The sequence below is a fragment of the Bidens hawaiensis genome, unplaced genomic scaffold, assembly GCF_021521415.1.
Source record: "Bidens hawaiensis isolate Kalapana, Puna unplaced genomic scaffold, B.hawaiensis_p1.1 tig00004234_1, whole genome shotgun sequence".
Lineage (NCBI taxonomy): Eukaryota > Viridiplantae > Streptophyta > Magnoliopsida > Asterales > Asteraceae > Bidens > Bidens hawaiensis.
In genome coordinates, this window is record NW_027491252.1 from 305,123 (window position 1) to 324,074 (window position 18,952).

Sequence of the window (18,952 nt, forward strand, 5' to 3'; positions counted from 1 at the left end):
TCGGGAGAGATTAGGGGTAGCTAACATATCAGACAAGATAAGAGAGTGGAGATTGAGATGGTTTGGACATGTGAAGAGAAAACAGACGACAGATCCTGTTAGATCCGTAGAAAACATTACTATTGAGGGGAGGAGGGGTAGAACCCGACCTAAACTGACTTGAGATGAGAGGATTATGCATGATTTGATAGACCAAAATCTCTCCGTGGGCATGGTTGATGATTGTAATTTTTGGAGACGTATAATTAAGGAATATCTTAGGGGCTTATATTTACCTTATTTTTGTTATACACCATTATGTTATTTTCTTTTCATATATTATATATTTTTTTATCTATTTATGTATTAGTATTATTAATATTACTACGTGCTATTATTAATTATATTACTACGTGTATTATTAATTATTACTGTTAAACTTTAATTTCTTCTTATATTCCCTCATACATATGTTTTTTTAGAGCTGAGAGTCTCTCAGGAAGCCACCCATATATCCCTTAGATAAAGGTACTGTTTGCCTTCAGCTCACCGTCTCCAGACCCTACTTATAGCTTTGCTATTGGTGGGACTTCACTAGGTATGATTGATTGATTGATTGACTTCTACGAGCATAGTTGAATCTCAAACAAACTACAGTACCCGAGCAGACTATGTTTGCTGAAATAAGTCTTTATAAGCCCATTAAAAGCATATTATTATTAACACAATTTTAGTATTTAATATATAACTACATTAACATATAGTTTTAATAATAAAAAACACTTCAAGTAACCCGTGTAACACGCGAGCTAAGGTTTCTCATTTTACTCTGTCTATTTCTCATATATATCAAGGTTTACAATGTTACAGAGTGTTTGACAATATCACAACACCTAAACTTGAATATCCAAAGTCTCTTTGGGTTCTCTCTCTATATATTTCTCTACATCAAATGACTGAAAACGAACTAATTATTTTGTCCGGGGATAGATTCCAGCGTATAAGTGCACTATCCAGCGTATAAGTACTAATACGACGTATAAGTCTAAAACTTATACTCCGAAAACTATTTTCACGCATAACCTTTTGTTCCACCTCTGTTTCGCATGTCGTTCGATGCGTTAGAACTGTAATCAATGTAACATTCGTTTGACAAAGACGAACGTGATAGACCTATGCACTAACAACTTTCGACGCTAATGTGGATTTGGCCGTGATTGTTTATGGCGCCATATCCATTGAAGATGAAGAAATAGAAGAGAAGAATGAAAAGAAGTAATGTAGTGGTTAGTATGGGGAAAAGAAGAGCGGGTTAAGTAGAAAGAGGCATGTAACGTGTGTGGCAAGATGCATTTGGGAGAATGCAAGATTGATCGAAAATCTACGTGGGAAGACAAGACATTACTCTCGTGAATGCACGTACTGAAGACAAGAAGTGTTACAACAGTGACAATATGGGCCACACACCAAAGGTTTATGGGGAAGCTAGAGCTACATATGGAGGGAAGAGGAACACAAAGAGTAATTCTACCAGCTACTCGTAAGACTGCCAAAGGGAGAATTTATGAATAACAGTTGCTTGTCGCCAATTTTACTCTATGTATGATTTGTTAATGAAATGTTACGTGCTATTTTATGTTAAAGCTTAAGACTTGGGCGTAATTAAAATGTTTAAGTTATTACATTTGTCATGAATGGATTGTATTGTGAATGATGATTTTTTGAATTTGATCTGCATGTTATCTTAAACAATGGCATCAGAATAGTATGATAAATGTTTCCTAAAAGATGGGACGGGATTTGTTACATTAGTTTAAGAAGCATCTTATTGAGGACTTCAAGGACAGGCTACATTGAACAGCTAAAACTCGTGAACATCGCTCAATGATTGTGAGACGAAGAATAAGAAGGTAACCTAAGAAGCTAAGACGGTTCAAACAAGGTTGTGACTTTGTTTGCGAGAATAATCCAATAAAGAAAGTATTCTATCGTCGACATACGCAATTTAAAAACAATTTTTTTTTTGTTTTTAAAAATTACTAGTATCAACAACTTTCGTCGATATAGAAGTATGTACTAAAATTAAAATTGTTTTTACCAATAGACAATATTGACAACTTTTCTTCGATATAGGGTATTTAATAAAATTATTTTTAAAAAATAGGCTATATCGACGACTTTCGTCTTTATAGTTGAAGTTGTATCGATGACTCTATTCCGACGACAATTTTCAGTTATTGCAACCAAGAGTTGCGACGAAATATATATGAACGTCATGTCGTCAATACATGCTATGTCGACAACAAACTGGAGATATAGCGATGACAGTGGTCATCGAAATATGCTCAGTTTATTGTAGTGTAATGAGATTATACTTAAAGATGACATTTATAATAACCTATACTGATCAACGTAACAATGGCTTTATGATATACCTTTAGATTTAAATAAACTCCATGTTTAACAATTTATAATGCATGTCCAAAGCTTTTAACTTATAAAATTTGTGTTTGATAAACTTTATATATCATGAAATATAAATTTATATCCAAATATTCAAACACGTGTACATAAAGTTACTAGTTTATAATAAGAATCAATTTTGATACTAAACTACCAACAAATTGGCTTAACTATACTAATAATTTTATATAACCTATTGGGGAAATTTCGTATAAAATCCGGAAATCTGAGAGGCGTGATAGCACTTTCAGATCAAATTATTTCGGTGGTTCACCCGAATAATTTAATCGGATACAACTCAGAGAATTTTGAACAACTAGTATAATTTTGAGTGGATTGATTGAACCAAAAAAAAAATTATAATAATAATTATATATGACCAAAAACATGAACGAATCTCATATGGGGAAAAACTGCCAATGGCAGTTGAAAACGGTTTCCCAACCGTTTTTGTGAGGGAAAAATAATTTCGAAAGTAAACGTTAATTATTTAAAAATTCAAAATCTAATGAATTTTTAACATAACAATATTAACGAAAATAAATTTTTTCCAAGCTGACCTGGCAGCTCGACCCCAGCCAGGGGCGCCGCCCCTTGGACCCTGCCAGGGGCTGCCGCCCCTTGGACCCTGCTACCGGGGGGCGCTGCCCCCGGACCCCCGCCAAAGGGGCGCTGCCCCCTTGGATCCCCCGTTCGGGATTCCAACCGAACACTCGGAATTATAATAACTCAAACAAGCGTGCCGCCCGCACCTTCTAACTTGTTTGATGTGTATTATAAATCCATTTGGTCACCAAAATCAATCCCGATTACACTAAAATATCTAACATAACCCATATGAGCACTCATGTAATAAAACTATTGGGGAAACTTTCTTCTAATTCAACAACATCGTTGTGACAGATCACTTTTGTTTCGAAGATGGTTTCTAGCCTCTAGGGCTTTGGTCTTTAAGATAACGAGTTAGGTTACTCCTCTAGCTCTAAAAATTTCAATTAAAACGAAGACGAATGTGTAAGATTTTTTCCCCCAAAATTTATAAGTTAAGATAAATTTCAACGACATAGTTGTTATGTTAGTATGAAAATAATATAACAAATTTAAAGTGGAAAAAAAATAAGTAAAAAAGAGCAACTATGAGATGTAGCAGACAAACATTAATATATGCTGAATCGAGATTAACACATGCAGATTTTGAACTATAGACAAACATGCGGTGCTTGCTTCAATAACACACAGACTTAACTACATGACAAATCCTATTGGTTAGTTTCTTCTTACAAACAACACCGTCGTCCCTAAACGAACAAGTTCGATCTTCATGAATTGTCGACATCCTTGGTGAAGGCCACGTGATCTCGGATGTATTAACAATGGATGAATTGCTCATAACTTGAGTGGCTGTCACAGTTGAAGTGGCTTGGGTTGAAATAACTCCACTGCGAAGCTGCTGTGGGTTTGGGGCAGCTTCTCTGATTATGAAGGGCCTGTGGTCGCTGTCCGAAAAGTTAATCATGCATTTGCCGTAATGATCTATAGCTTTAGATATAGCCGTTATTGGTGACTTGAGGATCCTAATGATCATCCTTGCGTTCCACCTCATGATCAAATACTCGTGTTCTATTTTATTTGTGAGAGAGAGAAAAGAGTTAGTTAGAAGGAGAATTGAAAAGGAACAATGTTTATATATGAAGAAGCCCATAATGTTTTTTTCAAAGAAAGGGGGAAAGAAGAGGTTGACGGAAGTAGAATATATTATTCACTACAACAAATAACATGTGTCTATAATTTTTGTTGGACCTCAACTAAATGAAACTTGTTTCATCCGAGTTTAGTAATGTTTATATATGAAGAAGCCCATAATGTTTTTATTTTTTTTGAACGACAGTGATGGTGGAAACATTTTAGTTTTTTATTTTGTTTCGTTTTTTATTTATATTTTGAGTTATGATTGTTTTATTATATTTTTTGAATTTATTTTTAAGGAGTTTTTTGTGTGGTCACAAATCCTTCTCACACTTCTCTTTTTTATCTCCCTTTGTATTTTAACTTTACCCTTATTAGTATAGATATGAATACGAAACTAGACAAGTATAGTAATAGCAACAGATAAGGGTAATATTTAAAAATAATGAATGAACGGTGGAAGATCTATAGTTAAACAATTCCAAACATAACCAATTTGTGACAATTATAACGAATTTAGATTATAAATTATAAACAACTAGCATTGTTACTCACGTGTTGCGACGATGCTATTTTTGACACATTCAAAATTGTTCAAAATATACAATAAAAGTAGAAAATCTAAGTCAAAAGTGAAGGTGGATATTGTCTGGTTCATTCATCTTCCTTTTCATTGGTTTGCAAAATTATGTTGATTTTCATTGATTTAGTTCTTGGTGATTTTAGAAAATTAAACAACTTAGGTTAAGGTCTAAATAACTATATAAATACTGGAATGGCATGGGTACTGTAACGATTCCGGCAAAATCAGGTATACCCTAACCGGTATATACTATTTATGGGTTATTTAATAATGAATATGTGAATTATGATGCGTTTATACGAGTATGTATGATTCATAGTACGAATTATACTCGATTATACAGTTAATCGTATTGGAAATACGATTAACCGATTAACGGATTATTGAAGCCCGAACGATCGGGGATTGCATTATAGACGAAATATATAATATTTAGTGATGTTTATGAAGTATTAAAGCTTCGGGATAAGTGAATTAAAACACAGAAAAAGGATTTCGATTTAATGATACGTCGGTACGTTAAACGAAACCTTTAATACCAAACCAAGCAAGAGACGATCGATCAAGCCGAAAAAGATGCACAATTATTAATACTATGATGTTTTAAGTTAATAAATGTCATGGCTTAAGTTTTAAATCGGTTTTATATAAATTTCATTTTTAAGCCGAAAAACGACCGTTTTAGCCTCGTTTTAAGCCGAATTAAACGTTTAACCGAAAAACGAACTGAACCAGATTATCCAAAACATTATCCAGATTACGAGAATCTGAACATGTGGCCACAAATGAAGTTGTGGGCCCCACCCCACCCATCCTTTAGGTCCGATCGGACCTCCCCTCACCAAACAACATTTCATTTTCCTTTTTTTTTTCACAACATATTCAACCATATTCATATTCTCTCAAGATCAAGAACCAAAAACCGAGTTTTTTTAGCAAGAAAACCCGAGGTAAAATTGTGTTATGTACGTGTTTATGTTCGTTTCTTGAGTTCTCTTTCAAGAAAATGAGATTTCCAAGTGAAAAAGGGTGAAAACCCGAGATGGAACCGATTCTTGCATGATCAAGTGATGTATACGGGTTATACAAGGGGTCTTGGTCCAAGAAAGGAGTTAAACGAACCAAAAACGAATTTTTACGGTTAAATCTTTGTTTTTTAAAGCATAACCGAAACCATGAAAGAAATGGCTTGATTGTGGGTGTAACTTGCTTGGTGTGGTGTTATTGTGCTTGTAGGTGTTGTATCTAGTTGCTAGCAAGGGCAAGAAAGCGAGATTCTTGCGGTTTGAAGCTAGAAACTCAAGGTAGTTCGGTTTTGTGTGATGTTTTTGTATATTTGGACAGATTGTGCGTGTAGAGTTAGGTCATAAAATTTTACAGGGATGATCTACACATGAAAATATGAGTTCTGTGAATTTTTGGTAATTTTTGGATAAAGGATGAATATTTGGTGAATTTAATGCTCGGTTTTGGCCAAAAATGGTGAAAAATAGTTAAATATCATGAAAAATTCTGGAAAATTGCAGATAAGCTTTTTATAACATGTATAAGTCACACACAAAATTTGAGGTCATTTGGAGAAGTCTAAGTAGGCTTTTCGGTTAAACGAGTTCTAGGGTTTTCTAGCCCGGTTTTAGTGAAAATGGCATTTAAAAAGGGATTTTGGTTCTGGAAAAATTACAGGGGATCATAGAGATGGCAGGGGTCATCCAGGAAAAAAATTGGGATTTTTCTAAGATCGTTTGGTATTTACGACATATTTAGTGTTTAAATGGTGTTTAAAAATAGATAAATAAATGTTAAATATAAAAATTAATTCTGGAAATATTTTTATAAAATTTCCCACTGTCAAAAAGTGAGTTGTGTAAAATTTCAAGATCCGAGACTAAACGGATAATTAGTTGTGCTAAAACAAACTTTTAAAGCTTAAAACGCGTAAACCGGTAGAGTTCGCATAAGCGAGCTGACTGGTGTATAAAAACCCTAAAAATGAGCTATTTTCATATAATTGAGTTAAACAAGTAAAAATGAATCATCCGAAAATAATTCGGATGATTTGAGTGTTTTTAACCTATTTAACAGTTTCCGTTACGATAACGACGGAAACGGGTCCCGCGGCCAATCGGGACATCTAAACCGAACCCTAATTTCACAACTTAGTTAAATTATCAATTAACAACTATTTTCGGGTCGTGTGTGACCAAACTCATTTTGAAACATAAAAATGGATAACCGTGCTAGGCACGCAAAACGGGAAAAATGACTAATAGTAAATCTGACTAGTGAACTCTAAACGATATCACAATCTGAGTCCGGTGAAGTGTTTCTGGGTTAACATTGCCCCCAGAACGGGTACAGTACTGGGTTAACTGTGTCCCCAGATGTACCGGTTAACACGGTTAAAGTTATGTTAATAGTGATTGTATAGTAACGAACTTAGGGATTGTATTACAGATTTGGACTAGTAGCTGGAGTGTTGTATTACTAATTTGCCTACGATAAGGTGAGTTTCACGAGCCCCTTTTTCTGAATTGTTTTCAAATATTTTCTCGGGGCGGAAAGCATGTTATTATTTAAATGTTTAAGTACATACTGAACGCATGGATTTGCGTGTATTTATAAATATTTGATTGTACGGGAATCGTATGGAATGGGTACATTACTGGGTTAACAGTGTCCCCAGATGTCCCTGAAAGTGTTCTGGGTTAACATTGCCCCCGAAATGGGTACATTGCTGGGTTAACAGTGTCCCCAGATGTCCCTGAAAGTGTTTCTGGGTTAACATTGCCTCCGGAATGGGTACAGTACTGGGTTAACAGTGTCCCCAGATGTCTCTAGAAGTGTATCCGGGTTAACATTGCCCCCGGAATGGGTACAGTACTGGGTTAACAGTGTCCCCAGATGTCTCTAATATATGATTATCATAATGATTTATCACTGTTTATTTAAATTAGTGAAACTCACCAACTATTCGTAGTTGACCCGTTTTCTTTACATGCTTTCTAGGTACTCCCAAACTGGAGCAAGTGCTACATGCCTGATGATGCTTGCTATTTGTGGAAGTTTAGTGATCATTTTGTATTAAATATGATAATGTAATGTTGGTAAAACTTATGTGCTATCGCCTAGACGGGAACTAAACTCGGAACAATGTAATATGATGTAAATTAATGTAGTGGTGTTTTCTTTATAAGCAATGCTGTTGATATCAGATGTGTCTGTTGCATCCCGTTTACGTTTCCGCTGCGGTTACGGGGTGTTACAGAACTTGGTATCAGAGCCAGGTTATAAATGAATTAGGATGTCTTTAAAAGATACCTAAAATATAACCAGTAGCTCAAGTATTATAGGATCTGAATATCAACTAATAATATATAGTGACGAGATCTGGATGAATTTGGATGGACAAGTGAGTTATTATGGTCCGGAACATAATAACAGACTTGTCCGCACGTGGGAATTCAGGGGAAGTCACGGGGAACATTAATAGGTAAAATCGGCAACATATGTGTAAGTATATGATAGTATTTTTATGTGACAAGGTTGTATAAATGTGTGTATATTAATTTAATTATGATTTACATTATGGAAGGAACTATATGTTTGCTAACTTGTGTACAGGTAAGCATGTCAAGATCACGAAGTTTATCGGTAGAGGAGGACCCGGAGGAGGCTAGTTCCGGGGACTCTAGGAGTGTACGCTTAGCTTCCAGCACCGAGCCTACTGAGACTAGCCATAGGAGTGCTAGCTTGTCCTCCCCTGCTAGGGTTACCAGATCTCCCACCCCACCCGCACCACAGGTCACCCTCACCCCTCCCAGACCCGGTCCCCGCCTCACGGCGCGGATCAGTGTCCCGTATGTCCCACCTACCTTTACCCCACCCAGATCCACTTACCACAGGGGCGAGTCCTCCCGCCCCCAGCCCGGGCCTGTGCCGCCACCCGTGTGGGGTACCCCCAGGCCGGTGAGGGATGAGCGTCCCTCCGCCGAGGCTGCGTGGCTCCGGGTGCTCACCGAGCAGATGAATGAGCACACCACCGCCTTGACAGTGGGTATTCAGAGGAGGAATCACTTGGCGGATTGCATAATGGACAGCCAGCATGCGATCGCTCAGCTGAGGAGGGAGAACGCCTACTCCCAGTGGATGATTGACCGGATGGAAACACGGATCTGGGGTTTGATGGCAGTGTTAGTGGGGATGGTGGCAGTGTTGGTGTGGTTGGTATACCACCGTGTTTAGATCATGTTAGGGTGGTAGTGGACAGGGTCCGCTTTTTGATACTCTGTGTTAGCAGTTAGTGACGATGCTAACATAGAGTGAATCTTGGGTAGTTATAATACAGTCACTAGCCCATAGGGGGTCTTTTTTTTGGGGATACCATTGTAGATATTTTGATGTGTCATTCAAGCACTGACCCATAGCGGGTTATGTCGAAATGATGCCGTTGTAGAACTGATGTATGAAAACTTAATCTATGGGCTAACGTTAATGTAATGTGTACTGATGATTATGTAAAATGTACTAATGTTTATTAATGAATGGAATATGTGTTGTGTATCGAAATTGGAATTTGTATTAATTATATGTATTTTTCTTAATGTTGTGTAGAATGGCACCTAAACGGTCAGCTCAAATGTCAGAAGTGGATGTGAGTCGTCTGATTGCTCGACAGTTAGAGGCGGCGATACCGGATATAGTATCGCGCATCGCCGCCATTATTAACCATACGACCAATCCAGACCCTGCGAGCAATCAAACGACCACCAATAATGCTGGGGAACAAAATGTTAATCCTCCACCGAGCGGTAACCCGATTCTGAGTAATGAGGCGCCGCCTAGGGTGGTCGTTACAGACAGTAATGGCCCTATACCCAGTGTAGAAACGAACTGCACTGAACCGACTCCTGCAACAAGGGGATGTTCAATTAAAGATTTTATGTTGTGCAAGCCCCTAGAATTTAGTGAGTCTGAGGGACCCAATGGGTTTGTTAAGTGGATTGAGAAAATAGAGTCGGTTGTAAACATCAGTAACTGCCCCGAGGAATACATTGTTAAGTATGCTACCTGCACGTTCACGGACCATGCCTTGACATGGTGGAACACGATAGTGCAAACTCGCGGTCAGGCAGCGACAAACCGCATGACTTGGACAGAACTCAAAGCCCTTGTTCTGGAACATTTCTGCCCGAAAAACGAACTGCAGAAGTTAGAAAACGAGTTGTGGAACTTGGAGATGCAGGGGGCAGACCACTTGGGTTATACGAACCGATTTAATGAATTGTCGCGATTGGTGCCGTGGTTGGTCACCCCTGAGTCAAAGAGGGTGGAGCGTTATATATGGGGACTAACTCCAGTAGTAAGGAGTATAGTCAACGCTGGGGGATACCAGACGTTTGAGGGTGCGGTGACGCAAGCTGGTATTGTCACATACGATTTCGTGAGGAGTGGGTCACTGAAGGTGGCAGGAGAGTCTGCCGGAGGAAAACGAGGTACGTATGATAATAGGACCCCGGGGAAGCAGCAAGACAAACGTGCTAGGCCCGCTGCCCAGAACTACGCCATGACTAGTTCAGGCGGAAGGCAAGAACCGCAGAAGGGAACGTTTCCTAGGTGTGGGAAATGCGGTTACCACCATGGTGGCGTGTGCAAAGAGGTGGTGTGCCACCGGTGTGGCAGGATTGGGCACTACGCACCACCTGAACAATCTGAACCGACAACCGCAACCTATCCGTGCGCAGCCATTTAGGACCCAACCAGCCCGACAACAAAACCCACAAGGAAACCAAATGATGACCACTAGCCGTGCTTGCTTTGAATGCGGCAGCACAGATCACTTCAAGAGAAACTGTCCGAAGCTGAGCCAGGGAGGAAATGGGAGGCAAACTGTGGGTCAGGCATCGTCGTCCAATCCGGCGCGAGGCCGAGCATTCGTGATGGGGGCGAACGAAGCACGCCAGGACCCCAGCGTAGTGACAGGTACATTCCTCGTCTCTGATCATTACGCTTCTGTATTATTTGATACAGGCGCCGATAGAAGTTTTGTTTCTGTTAAATTCCTATCGATAGCAAACCTTCCGATTAGTGAACCCATAGAACCTTATACCGTAGAAGTCGCTAACGGTAAAACCATGATAGTTAATCAGATAGTTCGGAATTGCCCTTTTATTCTGAACGATCAATCCTTCCTGATTGACTTATTACCAGTAGAATTAGGTAGTTTTGACGTGATAGTGGGAATGGATTGGTTAGCACGCAACAAAGTGGAAATAAACTGTGAAAAGAAAATCGTCAAGATCCGGGTGTCGGATGACGAAGAGGAGTTAGTGCAAGGAGAGAAGTCGGGCACAATGATACCATTTATATCCCACCTCAAGGTGTTAAAATATATACACCAGGGATGCGTGGCGTATCTAGCAAGCTTGACGGCCACAGATTCTGATGAGAAACGGGTGGATGATATCCCGGTAGTACGCGAATTTCCACAAGTTTTCCCAGAAGAACTTCCTGGATTACCGCCAACCCGACAGGTCGAATTCAGAATCGATCTATTACCTCAAGCTGGCCCTGTTGCTAAAGCGCCCTACCGACTTGCACCATCCGAGATGCAAGAATTATCCAATCAGTTGCAAGAATTGTTGGATAAAGGATTTATACGTCCTAGTTATTCCCCGTGGGGTGCACCTGTATTATTCGTGAAAAAGAAGGACGGGAGCCTTAGAATGTGCATTGATTACAGGGAGTTGAACAAGTTAACCATTAAAAATATGTACCCTCTTCCTCGGATTGATGACCTGTTTGACCAGCTGCAAGGTGCGAGCTATTTCTCAAAAATCGATCTTAGATCGGGATACCATCAGGTTAGAATTCAGGAAGAGGATATCCCAAAAACCGCATTCCGGACTCGCTACGGCCATTATGAGTTCTTGGTTATGCCTTTCGGGCTAACAAATGCACCGGCAGTGTTCATGGACCTCATGAATCGAGTCTGTAAACCCTACCTCGACAAATTCGTCATCGTGTTTATTGACGATATTTTGATTTACTCGAGAAGTAAAGAGGAGCACGAGCAACACCTAAGAATAATTTTAGAGCTCCTGAATCAGGAGAAGTTGTATGCAAAATTCTCCAAGTGTAACTTCTGGTTACAGGAAGTGTAGTTCCTCGGTCACGTTGTAAACCATCAAGGAATACACGTTGATCCGAGTAAGATTGAAGCAATTAAGAATTGGCAAGCGCCTAAAACGCCAAAGGAAATCCGCCAATTCTTAGGCTTAGCTGGATATTATCGTCGATTTATAGAGAACTTTTCCAGCATCGCACAACCTTTAACTCTCCTTACTCAAAAGGATCGAAAGTATGAATGGGGAGAAGAGCAGGAGATGGCATTTCAAGCGTTAAAGCAAAAATTGTGCAAAGCGCCGATTTTAAGTCTCCCCGATGGAGACGATGGTTTTGTCGCATATTGTGACGCATCGCGTAGAGGGTTAGGATGCGTGTTGATGCAGAATAATAAGGTTATAGCCTATGCTTCCCGACAGTTAAAAGTACACGAGAAAAATTACACTACTCATGACTTAGAACTGGGAGCGGTTATCTTCGCACTTAAAATCTGGAGACATTACCTCTACGGTACAAAGTGCACCATCTTCACCGATCATAAAAGTTTGCAACACATATTTGATCAGAAAGAACTAAATTTGAGGCAACGAAGATGGGTCGAGTTGTTGAGCGATTATGACTGTGACATCCGTTATCACCCCGGCAAGGCTAACGTTGTAGCCGATGCCTTGAGTAGAAAAGATCGGGTTAAGCCATTGCGAGTGCGAGCGTTGGGGATGATAGTCCAGTCGAACCTTTCGGACCTGGTTCGAGTCGCTCAACGTGAGGCGTTGAAAGAGGAACAATTGGAAAAGGAGGGACTTTACGGCAATGAGAAGAATTTCGAACAGCGCGTGGACGAAGTTCTCTATTTCAAAAGTCGGATTTGGATCCCGACCCTCCATGATCTGCGTGAATTAATCATGGACGAAGCACATAGATCAAAATATTCCATACATCCGGGATCGGATAAGATGTACAAGGATGTGAAGGAGTTCTACTGGTGGCCGGGTATGAAAAAGGATATCGCAACGTATGTCGGTAAATGTACGACTTGTGCGAGAGTTAAGGCAGAACACCAGAAACCCTCGGGAATGTTACAACAACCGGAAATTCCCGAATGGAAGTGGGAGCAAATCACGATGGATTTTGTGACTCATCTTCCTAAAACGTCCCGAGGACATGATGCAATTTGGGTAATCGTGGATCGATTAACCAAATCAACACATTTTATCCCGATTAGAAATAATTATAACACAGAGAGACTTGCGCAGATTTATATAAATGAAATTGTGTCTCGTCATGGGATACCCATCTCAATCATCTCCGATCGGGATAGCCATTTCACCTCCAAGCTTTGGCAAGCTGTGCAAGAAGCGCTGGGAACGCGTATTGATCTAAGCACAGCTTACCACCCTCAGACCGATGGTCAGTCTGAGAGGACCATCCAAACCCTGGAGGATTTGCTTCGTGCATGCGTACTGGATTTTAAGGGAAATTGGGATCAACATCTCCCACTCGTTGAATTTTCCTATAATAACAGTTACCAGAGCAGTATAAAGGCAGCGCCTTACGAAGCATTGTACGGTCAGAAGTGCCGATCACCACTCTGTTGGACTGAAGTGGGCGACACTCAGGTTATTAGATCAGACCTGGTCCAGGAAACGACCAGCAAAATCCTTGAAATTAGGAGCAATCTGAAGGCCGCGTGGGATCGAAAAAAGAGTTATGCCGATACCCGTAGAAAACTGTTGTCGTTTGAGAAAGGTGATAAAGTGTATTTGAAAGTATCACCTTGGAAGGGTGTAGTCATATTTGGAAAGGCGGGGAAGTTAGCCCCGAGATATATTGGACCCTTCAATATTACTGCAAAAATCGGTCCCGTAGCGTACCGATTAGAGCTACCCGATGAACTGAGTGCAGTTCACAACGTGTTTCACGTATCGAACTTGAAAAGATGTCTGGCGGATGAGACATCGGTGTTACCTTTAGAGGGTGTCCAAATAAATGATAAACTCAATTTCGTAGAGGAACCCGTAGAAATAGTAGACGGAAAAATCAAGCAACTTAGACACAACAAGATTTCGTTGGTCAAAGTTAGATGGAATTCGCAACGAGGCCCAGAATATACATGGGAGCGAAAGGACGAATTCCGGAAGAAATACCCCCATCTATTTCCTCAAAAAGAAGTAGTTGTCGAGTAAAAATTTCGAGGACGAAATTTCTTTTACGGGGGGAGAATGTAACGATTCCGGCAAAATCAGGTATACCCTAACCGGTATATACTATTTATGGGTTATTTAATAATGAATATGTGAATTATGATGCGTTTATACGAGTATGTATGATTCATAGTACGAATTATACTCGATTATACAGTTAATCGTATTGGAAATACGATTAACCGATTAACGAATTATTGAAGCGCGAACGATCGGGGATTGCATTATAGACGAAATATATAATATTTAGTGATGTTTACGAAATATTAAAGCTTCGGGATAAGTGAATTAAAGCACAGAAAAAGGATTTCGATTTATGATACGTCGGTACGTTAAACGAAACCTTTAATACCAAACCAAGCAAGAGACGATCGATCAAGCCGAAAAAGATGCACAATTATTAATACTATGATGTTTTAAGTTAATAAATGTCATGGCTTAAGTTTTAAATCGGTTTTATATAAATTTCATTTTAAGCCGAAAAACGACCGTTTTAGCCTCGTTTTAAGCCGAATTAAACGTTTAACCGAAAAACGAACTGAACCAGATTATCCAAAACATTATCCAGATTACGAGAATCTGAACATGTGGCAACAAATGAAGTTGTGGGCCCCACCCCACCCATCCTTTAGGTCCGATCGGACCTCCCCTCACCAAACAACATTTCATTTTCTTTTTTTTTCACAACATATTCAACCATATTCATATTCTCTCAAGATCAAGAACCAAAAACCGAGTTTTTTTAGCAAGAAAAACCGAGGTAAAATTGTGTTATGTACGTGTTTATGTTCGTTTCTTGAGTTCTCTTTCAAGAAAATGAGGTTTCCAAGTGAAAAAGGGTGAAAACCCGAGATGGAACCGATTCTTGCATGATCAAGTGATGTATACGGGTTATACAAGGGGTCTTGGTCCAAGAAAGGAGTTAAACGAACCAAAAACGAATTTTTACGGTTAAATCTTTGTTTTTTAAAGCATAACCGAAACCATGAAAGAAATGGCTTGACTGTGGGTGTAACTTGCTTGGTGTGGTGTTATTGTGCTTGTAGGTGTTGTATCTAGTTGCTAGCAAGGGCAAGAAAGCGAGATTCTTGCGGTTTGAAGCTAGAAACTCAAGGTAGTTCGGTTTTGTGTGATGTTTGTATATTTGGACAGATTGTGCGTGTAGAGTTAGGTCATGAAATTTTACAGGGATGATCTACACATGAAAATATGAGTTCTGTGAATTTTTGGTAATTTTTGGATAAAGGATGAATATTTGGTGAATTTAATGCTCGGTTTTGGCCAAAAATGGTGAAAAATAGTTAAATATCATGAAAAATTCTGGAAAATTGCAGATAAAGCTTTTTATAACATGTATAAGTCACACACAAAATTTGAGGTCATTTGGAGAAGTCTAAGTAGGCTTTTCGGTTAAACGAGTTCTTGGGTTTTCTAGCTCGGTTTTAGTGAAAATGGCATTTAAAAAGGGATTTTGGTTCTGGAAAAATTACAGGGGATCATAGAGATGGCAGGGGTCATCCAGGAAAAAATTTGGGATTTTTCTAAGATCGTTTGGTATTTACGACATATTTATTGTTTAAATGGTGTTTAAAAATAGATAAATAAATGTTAAATATAAAAATTAATTCTGGAAATATTTTTATAAAATTTCCCACTGTCAAAAAGTGAGTTGTGTAAAATTTCAAGATCCGAGACTAAACGGATAATTAGTTGTGCTAAAACAAACTTTTAAAGCTTAAAACGCGTAAACCGGTGGAGTTCGCATAAGCGAGCTGACTGGTGTATAAAAACCCTAAAAATGAACTATTTTCATATAATTGAGTTAAACAAGTAAAATGAATCATCCGAAAATAATTCGGATGATTTGAGTGTTTTTAACCTATTTAACAGTTTCCGGTACGATAACGACGGAAATGGGTCCCGCGGCCAATCGGGACATCTAAACCGAGCCCTAATTTCACAACTTAGTTAAATTATCAATTAACAACTATTTTCGGGTCGTGTGTGACCAAACTCATTTTGAAACATAAAAATGGATAACCGTGCTAGGCACGCAAAACGGGAAAAATGACTAATAGTAAATCTGACTAGTGAACTCTAAACGATATCACAATCTGAGTCCGGTGAAGTGTTTCTGGGTTAACATTGCCCCCAGAACGGGTACAGTACTGGGTTAACTGTGTCCCCAGATGTACCGGTTAACACGGTTAAAGTTATGTTAATAGTGATTGTATAGTAACGAACTTAGGGATCGTATTACAGATTTGGACTAGTAGCTGGAGTGTTGTATTACTAATTTGCCTACGATAAGGTGAGTTTCACGAGCCCCTTTTTCTGAATTGTTTTCAAATATTTTCCCGGGGCGGAAAGCATGTTATTATTTAAATGTTTAAGTACATACTGAACGCATGGATTTGCGTGTATTTATAAATATTTGATTGTACGGGAATCGTATGGAATGGGTACATTACTGGGTTAACAGTGTCCCCAGATGTCCCTGAAAGTGTTCTGGGTTAACATTGCCCCCGGAATGGGTACATTGCTGGGTTAACAGTGTCCCCAGATGTCCCTGAAAGTGTTTCTGGGTTAACATTGCCCCCGGAATGGGTACAGTACTGGGTTAACAGTGTCCCCAGATGTCTCTAGAAGTGTATCCGGGTTAACATTGCCCCCGGAATGGGTACAGTACTGGGTTAACAGTGTCCCCAGATGTCTCTAATATATGATTATCATAATGATTTATCACTGTTTATTTAAATTAGTGAAACTCACCAACTATTCGTAGTTGACCCGTTTTCTTTACATGCTTTCTAGGTACTCCCAAACTGGAGCAAGTGCTACATGCCTGATGATGCTTGCTATTTGTGGAAGTTTAGTGATCATTTTGTATTAAATATGATAATGTAATGTTGGTAAAACTTATGTGCTATCGCCTAGACGGGAACTAAACTCGGAACAATGTAATATGATGTAAATTAATGTAGTGGTGTTTTCTTTATAAGCAATGCTGTTGATATCAGATGTGTCTGTTGCATCCCGTTTACGTTTCCGCTGCGGTTACGGGGTGTTACAGGTACAACAAAACTATTGCGATCATTGTAAGGTCTCGGTGCCCTACTTTGACGTTGGATTTACTCATAAACATAGTTATAAATATCAGAGTTAATTAAAACTTTTCGCGGAACATAATAAGTCAACCATATATTACATAACCTTTCAAATTTTGTCTTAACATCATTCAAATTCGTCTTTCAAAATAGGAACATAATTAAATATGACAACATAACATTCTTCTCAAGATGCCAGTATCTTCAGTCTAATGTCATAGGTCTTCGCTCAAGCCAGTTGCTTTAGCCTATTCACCTGCGTGCATACTAAAAGTTAGCTACGCTGAGTGAGTTTTAGTTAATCAGGCAACATACAATACATTCATATACTATATACTTACCTTATTTACTATCGTTCGTTCATACATAAGTATATACCCTAATTCATACTTTCCTTCTTTCATATTTTACCTTAACTTACATTCATACTTATACGTTTCTGAGAGCATTTCGCCCTACTTCCTCGAGTATTATTAGGTCTCGGTTCCCTTTTTGCCTCGGATATTATCAGGGTCTGGTTCCCTTCTTCCTTGAGTATTACTAGGGCCCGGTTCCTATCTGCCTCGAAAATTATTAGGGTCCGGTTCCCTTCTTTCTATATAACCATACCATACCTTTCTCTATATTTATATTTATACTTTCATACATACTCTCAATCTTTTTGTAGCATTCATATATCATTCAGACATCATACATCATACATCATACACAAAACAATCACATATCATACACTTACCATTTAAGGTAAGTGTATTAACTAATAACGTCGAGTATGCACACAACTCCGAAAACATAACAAGGATGTGCGGCTAGAAACTCACCTGTATCCTTTGCTTCTCAGAGTAAACTGTGATGCCCCTCCTAAGATGTGCATAGATAACTGTGTAACAATTATAGTATCAATTAACTACTTCTAATTATATCTTACTTCTAAGTGATTGTAACCCCTAGCTATGGGGGTCCGGAGGCAGCGCCCCTGGCAGCGGGGTCTAGAGGTAGTAGCCCCTAGCAGGGTCTAGGGGCAGAGCCCCTGGCTGAGGTCGAGCTGACAGGTTAGCTTGGAACAATTTTATTTTCAACGACAATCATTTACTAAAAATTCGTCATAAAATCTTAAGTTTGAAATAATCTAATCGAATCGCAGTTCTAATCGAATGACAATTTCAAAGTTGCTAGATTCTAATCGAAAGGCGTTCTAGTTGAATCGGTAGATTCTAATTGAATGGCTTTCTAATCGAATTGGTAGATTCTAATCGAATGCCCATTCGATTCTATTACACTTCCATTTGAATACACCATTCGATTACATTTTCATTCGATTACTTTCTATTCGAATACCTTTCTTTCAATCAGATTGTCTTTCTTTTGAATCATTTTTCTTAAGGGCTTGATTCTCATATAGTTTCATTCTTATCACTTTCATCCTTTGCTTTGCCCGTCTTCCATAAGGAACGAGCCTTGGTCTTTAACGACATCTTTTCTTACAATAACCCGATCCACACGTTACCCGTTTGTCCCGTTTCGTTCCAAAACCTCTTTACGTTCAAGTTTATATTTTTCTTGTATAAGAACGCCTGATTTGCCTTTGTATCATATCTTAGGGCAAACAAACCTTAAAAACGTAACATTTGATCTAAAACATACCTTTTTGGTTCACTTCGAGCCACGGGTTTGATTCTACACGTGATTATGGACATGTTTCTTACTTGTATAGCGAAGATCTAACACCTTCCTTGGTTCGAGTTTAGATCTCATCCGTAAAGGATGAGAGTGTTTGTGTGTGTTTTTGAGTGTGTATGGAGGTTAGAAGA